Here is a 14,023-nt window from a genome sequence, read left to right as displayed (position 1 = left end):
ATTTAGCAACTACTCTTCCTTCCTTCTAATTTTCAACTTTTAAATTCTAATTTCCAATAATTACCAAGGCATCTTGATTGCATGTTTGCTCAATTTCAGCCCAAAGGTTGGTAGAATTCTTCAGTTTCATCCTCAGAAGCTTTGTGGTTGGTGCATCATAAATTAGAATACTAGTTGTACTGATTTGGCTTTCCTTGAATGCAGATAGATATACTCCTTCCACAGACAGCATTGTACTTCACAACTGATTTTTATAAGATTGAGGTTTTTCAATTGTCCTTTTTGACAATGAATTCCATTCCTCTTGGTTTTGTTATTCCCAATATCGTAAATCATATGATTTTCTGATTCAAAATGGCCAATACCAGTCCGTTTCAGTTCACTATTGATTAGGATATCAAAGTGTATTTCACTTCATTTTTGAGGAATTCCAATTTTCCTAGATTTATACTTTGTACGTGTTACAGTGTGATTATTAGAAGGTTTTTCAGTTGTTTCTCCAACCCTTGAGTCTTTCCCATCAGTGTTTGAAGATCCTAAAGGGCTTCCCTCCCCCAGGAATTACCTGACTTCTTGAGTGCCTTCTGACTCAAGTGGCCCGATTTTCCGGCACCCTCTCTGACTATGTTCTGCTTCTGTTCATTGGGCCTTCAGTAACTGATAATATCTCAGAAGCTATGTATAAGGTTTCAGCAGCTTCTTCCTCCGACGTGGGGAGCCAAGTCCTTGTTCGTTGTCTGTTCTTAGTCTGGAAGCGCCACTAAGAGCTGTTGGCTGTGGCTGGTCCTACTGGGATTTGAAATACCAGTGGCACAGCTTCCTGCAGCCCAGCAACACACAAGCCAGGACCCTATGACAGACTGGTAGTGGTGGGGTAATAGCTTTTCTAAATGAGTGTTACATTCACTCTACAGTTATTACATTTGCCCTACAGTTATTACATGTAGCAATAAAATGTCCAGTTAGTTTGAACATAGAACTGTTATCTTTTTCATATAAATTACTGAGGAAAGAGTGTTGGAGTTTCCCCTCACCTTTGGTTCATGTATTTTAATATTCTTTTATTAGGTTCATATATTATTCTGACTCTTTGGCGAATTGTTATTTCTCTTATGATGAGAAAGTTCTCATTCTCCTAATTCTTGTTCAGAAGCATTTGAGGCCAGCCAGTAATGAGGATGCAACAGGCTTTTGTGTGTGTCGAGGGTTGCATGGTGTCTATATGTCATGGATTTATTTGTATCCATCCAAAATAATGTGTCAACTTGCATGGGCCCTAATCCTCAGTGTTTTGTCAATTGGATCATCATGTAAGTTGACAGATCAATAATCACGTCACCATTGCCCATGGTGTAATCTGATGAAACCAGCCCCTGGATTGTAAAGGGTTTTGTAAAAGGTGGAATGCAACACCCTCACTGGAGTCACAGCCCTGACCCCATGGAAGTGGAAATTTGACTGGGCTGTGGCTTACCTCACTCATTCCTCTTCTAAAAGATACAAAGCAAGAGAAGTAGAAGAGAAACCAGGACCTCAGAACCACCAATAAAGGAGCGCTGAGAGTGGAGCATCTCCTTTGACCTCGGGTTGCTTGTGCCGAGATCTCCTAGACCCAGGAGAAACATGATTTCCAGACATGTGGAGATGCCTAAGGGATGCCAGGCACTTAGCTATTAAAAAGAGACCTGGCGCCACCCACTGGTAGTAGGGGTGGAATAACCCAAGGGGGCTGCAAAAGCAAATACCTATGCTTGATCCTGGATTATGGACTGTAGCCCACACATTTTTATTTGCCTGAGGAGTGCCGAGTTGTTGTTTCAGAAAAAGGGGTTAGGGAACCTATGCAACTGGTGCACCGAATTTATAATTCTACCCTCCTAAACTGGGACAGAATAATTTCTATTGACTAAAACTAGCCGCTCTAGTCTTTCTGCTGTAGCAGCACGGGCTAAGACAGTCTATTGTAAATTTAATGGGAACTTCTGTAGACAGTGTACTTGGTCACTTTCTTGCTTTTAAATTCATCCCGACAGCCTTCCTTTTATTTGTGTGTTTAGTTCATTTAATGTAATTATTGATATTTTTTAGGATTAAATATCTGTCACCGTGTTATTTATCTTGTGGGTCATCTTTTGTCATTTATTGCCTTTTTATTAGTTAAAGAAATGTTAACATTCCACTTTATGTTCTCTATCGATTTATTCATGCACCCCTTTGATTTGAAATCTTTGTGTTTAGTGAGTGTCTTAGGGCATATTATATGCTTCTTTAATCTCTTACCATCTATAGTTTTTGCTGGAACTTGGACTGCACTAAAGCTTTAGCCACAAACAAGGCTCTAGGAATTGATGGAATGCTGATGGAACGGTTTCAACAAGTTGATGAAGCAATGGAAGGACTCGCTTGCCTATGCCAGTAAATTTGGAAGACAGCTACTGGCCAACTGACTGGCCGAGACCTATATTTGTACCAATCCCAGAGAAAGATGACCCAAGAGAATGCTCAGTTTATAGAACGACATTATTTATATCACAGGCAAGTAACGTTTTGCTGAGGATCCATCTAAAAACTGTTGTAGCAGTGCATGGACAGCCAGAGTTCAGGCTGGATTCAGAAGTTGATGTTGAAAAAGGATACCATTGAAGATGTCAGCTGGACCTTGACTGAAAGCAGTGAAGACCAGAAAGGTGTTTATTTGTGTTTTATTGACTATGCCAAGGCATTCAATTGTGTACATCATAGCAAACGAAGTATAACCGAAGAAGAATGAGAATTGCAGAACCCGTCATTGTGCTCATGTAGAGCTTGTACATGGATTGAGAGGCAGTTGTGGGACCAGAACAAGGGAATATTGCATGGTTCAAAATTAGGAAATGTGTGTATCAGGGTTGTATCCTCTCACCATACTTATTCAATCTGTATGCTGAGCAAATCGGAGAAGCTTCCTAAAATGCAGAAGAATGCTCTCAGGATTGAAGGAAGACGATTGACCTACGGTATGCAAATGTACAACTTTGCTTGCTGAAAGTGAGGATGACTTGAAGCACTTGCTAATGAAGATCAAGGTTTGTAGAATTCAGTATGGATTACAACTCTCCAATGTTAAGCAGACCCAAATATCCCCATTTGGGCCAATCGATAACATCATGGTAAATGGAGAGAAGGTGGAGCTTGCCAAGGGTTTTGCCTTGCTTAAATCAACAATTAATGCTCATGGAAGCAGCAGCCAAGAGATCGAAAGTGCAGTTGCATAAGGTAAATGTGCTGCGCAAGACTTTGAAAAGCAAGGATGCTGCTTGGGGACCTTTTTCAGTTGCCTCACGGACATGGGAATGTTGGGGATTGAGTAAGGAAGTCCAAAGCGAATGGATACATTTGAATTGTCGTGCTGAAGAAGAATATGGGGCATACTGTGGACTGCCGAAAGGACAAGCCAGTTTGTTCGGCCAGGGTGCTCTTGAGAGGCCAGGATGATGAGACTTTGCTTTACATCCTTTGGCTGTATTATCAGGAGAGACCAGTCACTGGGGAAGGACATCATGCTTAGTTAAGTAGGGGGGGAGGGGCAGAGATAAAGAAGAAGACCCTCAGGAGATGGATTAACACAGTGGCTGCCACAATGTGCTCAAGCACAGGGCCAAGTGCGAGGATGGCTCAGGACCATGGAGTGTTTAGTTATGGTGTACAACGGGGCGCTCTGGCTTGGACTGACTCAACAGCACCGAACAACAGTGGCATTGCTCGGGTGCTTTCGACTCGATTTTGACACAATTTCTCAATGTGCTTTGGAGTGTAAGCTGTACAGAAGCAGGTGGCTCGGGTGTTTGTCTGTTTGGGTGATTGTTCCCTCCTTAGAACCTCTCGATGGGTTGCAAGCGCTGACCTTTTGGTTAGTAGTTGAACACGTATCCATCGTATCAAAGATTGCATTCCAATAATATTGTATCCATTCATGTGTAAGTAGTGTATGATGTAGTAACAATTCCCTCTGCCCTACCCCTTAAGTTATTATAGTTATTAATTTTTTCTATACCTTTTACACCTCATGGTCTGTCTTCATTTCTTTGAATAGTCATATATCTTTTATAAATTAAAAAAAAGTCATATATTTTCATCATTTTGTTCCTTTGCCAGATTCATATCTCTACCTGAAGTGTTTCATCAGCCTGAAAATTTTCCTGAAAAAAAATTTTTAAATGACTTTATTTCTATGTTTTGAAGGATATTTGTTTACTCTATATAGAATTCTATTTTGACAATTAAAAATATGGTGCTATTTTACTCATTATCTTCTGGCTGGTGTTGCAATTGATAAAAGGTCAGCAATACGTTTTGTACTTATTCCTTCTAAATATTTCTTGCTTTTAAGCCTGCTTTTGAAGATTCAGTATTGTACCTCTTTGTACAATTTCATGGTACTACACCTGTTCCGCTATCCTGGTGTCGTTTTATTTTGTTCATCCTGTGTGGGCTTCCGGGGGAAGGACAGGATCTCTTCATAAGCCTCTCTTCTCTGAGGAATCGCAGTCTGACACTGTTTGGGTTCAATATCAGAATATAGTCTTTCTAGTTATTATTCTTGTGGCTAGAATTAGAAGTGCTTTCTGTACAAATGTCTCTACAGGAACCCTGGTGGCACTGTCCGGTAAGCATTGGACTGCTAACTTCAAGGTCAGTGGTTCAAAATGACCCTCTGCTCTAGGAGAGGATGATGAGGCTATTTGGTTCTGTAAAGACTTACAAAGTCTCAGAAGGCCTACACCGGCTGTACGGCAGTGGTCTCTACAATGATGAAAAGCTTTGCTTTTAACCTCACGTTTGGATTTATATGAAGGTGATCTTTATGCGTGGTGTGAGTTTATTTTTATTTTAAAGTCATGAGTAACCATTTTACTCTAGTTCACTTTAATGAATATTCCTTTCTCTGTGATTTATCATGTCTCTCCTCTTCCACAGCAAATATCTATTTCTCTGTCTATCCTGTCTGATTTGTCTGTGTCTAGGTTCTCTGTTTCCTTATGCTAATCAATTAAATTATCCCTATAACAATACCGAACAATCTTAAATTATAGGTTTCATAATAAATCATTTAAATCAGACTATAAGCTAATTTATATTCTTTCCCCCAATGCTTCTTCTTCAGAAGTGATTTAGCTATTCTTAGCTCTTTTTTTTTTTTTAACAAAAGTTTTAGAATGAGGTTGTCATGTTCATTGGAAAACATTGCAACTTTGGTTAGCATTTCATTGCCTGTACAGGGAAATTTAAGGGAAATTGATATCTGTAGCTCATTATGACATTCTTTCTTTGATTATGAGTTAGTTTATGCATTTATTTTTAGTTACTTGTATGTATTTTTAGTTACTAAAATGCCTTTAGTAATTTTATAAATTCTGTCATACATACAGCTATTACCCATATAATTTTTAGATTTATTCCTACATACTTTGAATTTTCATTTTAAGCACTGTAAATTCTACCCTTTAAATGTAATTGTTTTGTGCATAGAAATACAAAGGGCATTTTATATAGAGTTTATATGAACTCATCTTGCTCTAAATTTCTCACAGTTAATAATTTGACTCTATTCTTCTGTTGGTTTTCTATCTAGACAATCATTTAATTAAGTAAAGTATACTCATTTCCAAACCTGAGGTCTTCTTGCCCCCTTTATCTTATTATATTTTCTAGAACCTCTAGTGTAATGTTGAATAAATTTGGTTATAATGGATATGATAATTTTATGTGTTAACATGGCTAATCTAGATGTTGCTACAATATGCTTTGTAGATGGAGTTGAAATCTATTACCAATGGATTTCAAGTAAAGGATATTGTCCTGGATAATCTGAGTGAGCCTTATCGCATCCCCTGGAAGGCTTTAAGAGAAAAAGCAAAGATTCTCTAAAGAGGAAATTCCACTTGTAGACTACAGAGTCAGGTCCTGCCTGAGAGTTTCCAATCTGTTGGTCTGGAATTCCCATTCTTCTCAAGGCTGTCCATAGCTTGTTGTGGATAATTTCTTATCATTAACTTGTAACACAGTATTCTTCATTATATTTGCCTTATAAATTATCTTGTCTGATATGTGTCTGGGATTTTTTATTAGTAGAACTTCACATATCTTCCTCCATTCCAAGCATTTGGTACACAACAAATAGCTGCTATATCATTGTCTTTATTATTTTAATTTCTCATATATATATATATATATATATATATATATATATATATAAACTTTTCATGCAAACATGTTAGCCACCACTGTCCCTAAACTGCACTGGTACTTATTGTGATCATTAATACATTAACATTCTTCTTATCATTTTAAAGTTTTTAATTTAATGAACCATTTTTCTGCCTTTTTCGTCTTTTTGTTTATTTTAAAAAATAACAAATTTAGCATTGTTTCTTAAAGCCATCAACTGTCTTCATGATTCATAATACTTGTATTACAATGGCTATATTTTGTATTTTCTCCTTGAGGCCTGTTCTCAGCTATTTCAACGACAAAAGTAAACTTTATGCATGATCTGTTTTCACCCTTCTTTCGTGTTTCTCTGGCAGTATCTCCTAGGTTTGCTGCTTTTCTTATTTAAGTGCTTTCTCACAAAATCTTTTTAAAATGCACGATTGTGTGACAAAACAAATGAAGGCTTGCAGGCCTGAAAGTAGTTTTATGACGTACATTCAACAGGCAATTTGGCTGAAGATAAATTTTAAGGTTTTATGTTTCTTTGCTTAAAACATATTTCACCATTGTGCTCTTGAACCAAACTGTGATTTTGAGAAGTGCGGTGTTGAATTTCATATAGAATATTTGCTCTTGCTCTCTGAACTGTTGAAAGATTTTTTCTTTGTCTTGGATATTCTTAGGCTTTTCTATAATGCAAACTCTTCTTTTTTTATGGACCTTCTTTTTTGTCATGAAATGCTTTCAATGCAAGGCCAATTATCTTTCTTTCAGGCTTCGAGGTTTTATGGACAGAGTTTCCCTGATCTTTCTTGCTCATCAATGTCCCAGAGACTCGCTCAGAGAAGTCTGTTTGGGCTGCTCTTCAGCTTCCTTTGCTTCCCAGAGTGGTCCAGGGATGCTGACTTCCTATTCGTTGCATTATGAAATTAACAAAACAAGACAAAAACTAGGGTAGCAGTGCGTATGGGTTAAAGAGATTTTACCCTACACAAAAGAAAGACTCACCTAGGGGTTTTCCATTTAATAGCCCAGAAGGCATGATTTAGCCTACCATGCAGGACTGGGTACACACATCCAGAAGGTTAAGGCTCAAGAGACTTGCTGATTGATGAAAGAATCTTCTCTAAGCAGGGTAGCATATCCCTGGAGACATGGAAGTCCCATGATGGGGACCCTCCAGACTTCCCCTGCAGTTCGTAGCTCTTCACTGACCCGCTGTGTCTTAGTTTTGATTTTTTTGTTGGTTACAACATTTCTGTAACTATCATACACTCTCCATGAACTAGGTGTGCTCTGCCAGTGGATTACTAAATCTTAAAGAGCAGCGGGTATCAGCAAATCAGAAAGTAAGAGTGCTATGTGGAATCCTAATCTTTCAAGTGGAAACCATCCCCAAATCTGCGCCTACTCTTTTAAAACATGTATGTGTCATGTAGAATCCAAAAATTGTGGTTAGTATGGCTTACATGATAACCTTACCACTCTTTTGTGAAGAACCTAGTGGGTTTGAACTACTGACCTTATGTTTAGCAGTCAATGCTTGCTTACCCAACAGTGTTATTAGGGTTTTTTAGTAGAAAGTATGGGGTCCTTTCAGTTCCAGGTGGTTAGAGTCTGAGAGAAGAAATGGCATAGGAGGTGGAGGGGGCTAGTGAAGCACATGGAGAATGGACCCATGGGAACTCCATCACTCTCCAGAGTTGGAAGATTCGATACATGTTCATTCTTCTACTCACCATTGATTTTCAAACATTCTATCTCCTTTTGGAAAGAAATGGACAGACCAACAGTTTCTTTTGGCATATAATGTTCAGAAATTTAAAAAAACTGAGTTAAAACAGCTTAACTGTATGAATAAGTTACTTCAATGTTCAGTGTTTTTCTTTCTCTCTCACAAAGAATCACAGTCTCAGAGACCCACAGGGGCAGTCTGTTTTGTCTTATTGGGTTGCAGTAAGTTGGTATCGACTTGATAGCAGTACCTTTTGAGTTTTGTAAATCCTGGAGAAGAACTAATGTATTTAAATATTGAATATACTATAGTCTTCCAGGTAAAAGAGCAAATCTGTCTTGGAAGAAGTACAGGGAGAATACTCCTTGGGAGAGAGGCTAGTACGTGCTCTTTTTAGTCTAAAATTCACTTTTTGTGTCATTACATCAGCTGAAGATACTTTCTTCCCGATAAATCTTTTATAGAGATGAGGAGAAGTCTAAAATCAAGCTGATATTTAGTTAAATTGTTATGTTTTCTTTGGAAAACACGTGCAGTATGTTTTCTAGTTCAACTAATATATGCATACATGTGTATATATGTATATATAATAACAAATCTACATTTACTTGAGATCATTTTGTTTACATCACTGTATATTTCATGTTGAGTCCTTAAAGTTCAAAAATATATCTTAAATTGTGTGTTTTGGTTGGGGAGGGCTGTGTTAAATTTTTTATGTCTGACTGTATGTTGTTACTGACTCAGTAGGTTTTCAATTCTGGCCTTGATCTCCATCCTCAATCGTCACCGAATCTTTCACCTTAGGTCTTTTTGCTGCCACTCCTTTCCTATTGTCAGGGAAAGGGACTTCCCACGATTAATTCGGTCTCCCGGGTCATTTCTGATGTACATTTGAAAGCTGGGGCTGGAAGTTTGGTTTATATCGACTTCCTTAATTCACCAACCTTCTTGTAAACTGAGCTTATTATTTATATATGGCTTTCTAAGCCCTCAATCTTGGTCTGTTTCTTCTTTTACCTCTCTGGAATTGGTTTCATCAATGATTTGTCCTCTGAATAATTCTAAAGATGGCATTTATCTCTTTGCATAATTGCTTACTCTACTGTCAAGTTCTCTGGCACTTTAAGTAGATGACCTAGTAAGAAGCTGTAACCTCTGCTAAAGCATGTTAGCATTTTCCCCCCAAAATTTCTTTCAGCCCACACTGCTTTGTGAGCAGAGACTGCATTTCCCAGAGTCAACATTCCCTTTACTATTTCCTGTCTCATTCACATTTTGCCCAGCTTTTGTTGGTAGGTGCCATCAAGTGGCTGTGACTCACAATGGCCCAATGCATAATAGAGCAAAATAGTACCTGGTCCTGCACCATCCTCATGACTGCTTTCTACTCCACTGTGGCCTTCCATCCTAGGGGGATCATCTTCCAGGAACATATTGGAGAATGTTTTATTATGATCCATAGGATTTTAATGGCTAATTGTTGAAAATAGATCACCAGGGCTTTGTTCTCGTCTGTCTTAGTCTAGAAACTGCGTAGAGACCTCTCCATCAAGGATGGCCCTGCTGGCATCTTAAATATTGGTTGATGAACTTACAACATCATAGCAACCTGCATCCTACCATAGTAAGAAAAACCGACAGACAGGTAGCTGTCTTGCCTTACAATTTCCTGGTTTTCCACAATCGATTTAGAATATTTCCTGAAAATTTGTCTGGGGAACATTGCTTTTACAAGATGTGTATAAATGTCAAGAGAAAAATAAAAATGGTGTGTATTCAAACCCATGTAAGAGCTATGGAGTTCCACAAAACCACACAAGATTCTTTACGGAACAGCTTCTCACAACTTTTTGTCGCACTGCTCCTCTATGAGGGCGCATTGGGCAAAGCTCTTTGGACGCAGTCTGTGGCGATGCTGTTCTACAGGACCCCTTTGGGAGGTTTCTGCTTGCAGGGCTTGGGGGAGACAATGGCTGCCTCCCGAGCAGGGAGCCCTTGGTTGGAGACTTGTTCCGCATTGTCCTGGCTGGCTTAGCACCCCCGGTGGCTAGGAGTTGGAATCAACTGGATGACGATGTTTTTGTTTGTTTGTTTGTATACAATTTGGCATAGAGCCTGAGCCTCTGATCTTGGGAGCTTGCAAGACAGGGGTGTGTGTGCTTATTTCAGAAAGACAAGGTGTTGCTGTCCTCTGAAGAAAAGCACTTCAAATTGCATGATTATGTTTCTGAATTCGTACCCCCAATCTTAGGTTCCATGGAAACTTTCATAATTACTTACAATACCAAAGGATTGTTAGGAGTGCCTTTTTTCTTTACTTTTTGTTAATCATCTCTGTGCATCCATCAGTATTTCAGTAAGACATTAGGGGCCTATGTATCATTTGCCATTTTAAGACAGAGACCTATATAAATAGTAAAAAAGATTGGTAAATAACTCCCCAGCACACATCCCCCACCAACTGAATTTCCCATGGCTTGGGGGACAGGGTTAGGAAGTAATTTAGAGGTGTGCCAGGTTCGGAATCAGCACCATGGCAGTGAGTTTGGTTTGGGTTTATGAGTGTCTGACTTCTCAATCAGAATTGTGTCATCTGACAATTCAAGCAGGCAATTGCAGGGTCATATTGGGCCCAACTGCCCTGTTTTGCCCAGGGCTCTGCACCCCTGGGTGTGGTTTAGAAGTCAAACAGGGAACTCTGTCATCCCTATCAAAGATGTGTTAAGAGAAACAATGCTCTTAGTAGATTACCTTAAACCTCTTCAATCTGTCCGATCCTTTGAACATGAATGTTTATAATCAGGCTCACACAGGCATCTAATGGCACCCTATGAGCACTGCTTTCTTCCTCAAGACCTATGTCATCAACGATTTCTTTGATGTGATGTCATTGGTTGACATTGAGGGACATGGTTGAAGCCTGTTTATGAGATTCATGATGAACTCTTATCAAGCTCACGATCTTGAAATCATTCACTGACTGACCCTGACATGTTTTCTTGATGAACACTGATGCGCTGAGTTTCAGTCTCAGGGAGGAAACAGGGATGTTTGTTTATTCCCTGTGCTATTATAAATCATGCAAATGATTAGGCTACGGATCACATGAAGTGGCTAAAACAAGGAGTTACACAGCTGAGACTTAAATGTTTGTGCCAGGTGGAATAGAAGCTAACAAAATAGGCCCAGCAGGGGAAAATCTACAGCCTTCATTTGGGCAAAAACTCTTAATGGTTATGCCTAGCCGGACAGAGTGACAAGGCCCAGGGAGCCCTGGGGGCGGTGTGGTTACACCCTGGGCTCTGATCGGCAAAGTCAGCAGTTGGAAATGACCCGGTGAGCCCAGGGAGAAGGACCCGGCTTGCTACGGTTAGGCGCCTAAGCTCACAGGGCCGTTCTCCTTATCCACTAGGGTCACTCTGAGTCAGCATGGACTCAAGGGCAGTGACAGAGTCAGCGAGCATGCCGGGAGCGTGTGCCGAGCAACAGTGCTTCCGGGAGATGGTTCCTGAAGACAGAAGCCCAGGGAAATGTACGCATGGTCAATGCCGTCTCGTAAATGTATCGTGCGGTGATTTACAGCACACATTGGCATATTACAAGGCTGTAGAAAAGAAAAGGTTTCATTTTGTTGTATCTGTTTTTCTTGTAAAGTTCATTTACTACAGGATGCCATGAGTTGGTTGCTGATATTATATCTCACGGGATGTACCCTGTGGAACATACGTTAGAAAATTCCAGGTGAAATCATTCAATCTAAGGCAAATAAGCCTTTCTTTATACTGTGGACTTTCCCCTTCTGGAATAATACTTTTCCCTTTTATATGGTCTTCATTATCTGACTAGAACATTGATTTCTTTATCATATTAGTGATAGTTACTATTGAAAGTGTGATATGCTAGGTATAGGGTAGGATACACACACACACTGCAATGGTGGTAGAATTCTTGCCTTCCAGATAAGAGGCTCAAATTTGGTTCCTGGCGCATGCACATTACACCAAGGGTCCACCTGTCAGAGGAGGTTGGCGTACCGCATTAATACAACATGCAATGTCTCAAAGGAGCTTCCAGACTAAGATGGACTAAGGACAAAAGAATTATGAAAATCAGCCAAGAAAACCTTATGAGTCAACCACAAAGGTCCCAGCTCAACTGGTCCTAGGAATAGCTCAGGACGGGGCAACATTTCATTCCCTTGGGCCTGGGGTCCTCATGTGTCTGATTTCCTGGGAGTTAACCACAACAGTCTATATTAGATGCCGCACGGAAGTCTTAGTAGGAATGCTGAAGGATGGGACCCGGATAAGCCACCCGGCACTGAGGCGGTTGGAGGATTGCATCTACTCTGGGCAGCCAATGAGCAGGACTGGATTTCTTCACTCGCATCTTTGCTACTTTCTTCTAGGCCTGTGCCAGATTAAGATGAATAAAATAAGGTACCCAGCATGGAATCGGAGCTGGGAAAAAGGCTACCATGAGAGGAACTGTGGATTCTTGAGGTCCAGGTAAATGGCCTCCTGAGGAGAGAACACACCCAAGCAACGACTGGATGGGGTTAGTCGGGGAGAGCCGGCTAAGTACTCCCAGCAGAGCAAACCGTGTGCCGAGGGCCTGCAGGGGCAGCCCGGCCCTGTGCAGGAGTAAGTGCCATGAGGAGTTCCCTTCGAGGGAGGCAGGAGGTTTCCTATGGCCTGAAGGTCAGTCCGATTGGAGATGAGGATGGAAGATGAGTCTGAAGAGGTTGTCAATTTCTTCCAGGTGCGACGCGGCAGAGGAAGGACGTCCCTCCTTTGTGGTACAGGAGGTAATGGGAGAGAGGTTAGAGCTTGCTAAATATCTTTTCATTCGCTTGTAAACGGGGATTTAAAATGAAGCTCCACCGCATTAGACTTTTGTGCAAAGCTTGAAGAAGATAGTGCGGCCCTTCCTGTGCCTAGCGAGACATCAGTCCCACATTGGTTACGAAATCAGCTACCGATGATTGAAAATATGATTGAGGGATGCAGGGCTTGTTCCAGGGCAAGGAGGAATGATTGAGGAATATCCGAGGGGGTCATGCTACTGTGGGCAGGTGAACGGGAAGACAGGCCAACGCCAGGTTCATGAGGAGGCGTTCACAATCACTTAGGATGTAGATGTTTCAGGATGTAGATGGAGGCTTTGGATGGGAGGCGAGAACAGTGTTGGAAGGAGAGAGAGCTTGAAGGTGCCTGAGAAGATTAAGGTACCATAGATCCTGGGTGCCTTTACATCTAGATGCATAAATGAGCCTAGGACTAATCTTGGAAACAGTAGGCCTTGTAAAGAGGTGGGAGTTGTACTCTTTTGTTCTAGAAAGCAAAGATCAAAGGAAGACAGACTTTAACAAAATGACATTTCTAGCAGAGCTTTTAGAAGGCAATATCAAAGTAGTGGACACCCGATCTCTGGAAGTATTCCGAGAGAGTCCAGAGCTATAGAAGAGGTTATTGTACTTAGCACGATTTCTAACCAGCTGACCTCTGAAAGTCATTTACATGTTAGGTTTGTAGAAATGTAAGCCTCTTGTCAGTGCTTCTAAGCCCCTGGTCACGAAGGTGGGTTTAGGGCTCAGAGTACATCAAATGGCATGAAGCACAGCATCTCCCTTACTGCCATCTGAAGGGATATCCAACGGGGCTCCAGGCTGGACAGCCATGCATTCTTTGCAGGAAGACTATATTCAAACCTGGGTTAAGTTACATCAGTGGTGACGGCAGCTCACATCTGAGGGTGTGTGAGACACATTCAGGGGTCCCCAGAGCTCTGTCTGGGTTGAAAACCAAAGCTGGACATGGACTATCCTATCTGCGTCTCCCCAAAGGTGATAATTGGCCTTTCCTCTGTTGTTGAGTTCAAGTATTGGGCACCGAGACCATGAAAGAGTATTCCATGTGAGGACAGTTAGAATGGTCCACGTTGGCGGTCCCCAAAGTCCTAGAGAATGCCGGCCGTTCTCTGAGGCTGATCGCCCAGAGACAGGAGCGAGTTGGTCCAGGTAGGAGTCTGCTCTTCATAGCAACAGGGCGCTCCTCCCTGTTGCCATCACTTCAGGGGGGGCCAGAAGGGAGA

The 14,023-nt window shown here is 40.9% G+C and overlaps 1 protein-coding gene across 1 annotated transcript in view; it reads left to right on the top strand.

Moving 5' to 3' along the window:
- Window positions 1–14,023, top strand: part of GRID1 (glutamate ionotropic receptor delta type subunit 1) — a 900,473-nt gene that overhangs the window by 672,937 nt on the left and 213,513 nt on the right. The gene's annotated exons all lie outside the window — the stretch shown is intronic.

The sequence above is a fragment of the Tenrec ecaudatus genome, chromosome 10 (genome assembly GCF_050624435.1).
Source record: "Tenrec ecaudatus isolate mTenEca1 chromosome 10, mTenEca1.hap1, whole genome shotgun sequence".
NCBI classification, from domain to species: domain Eukaryota; kingdom Metazoa; phylum Chordata; class Mammalia; order Afrosoricida; family Tenrecidae; genus Tenrec; species Tenrec ecaudatus.
This window is presented reverse-complemented; position numbering and strand designations above follow the sequence as displayed.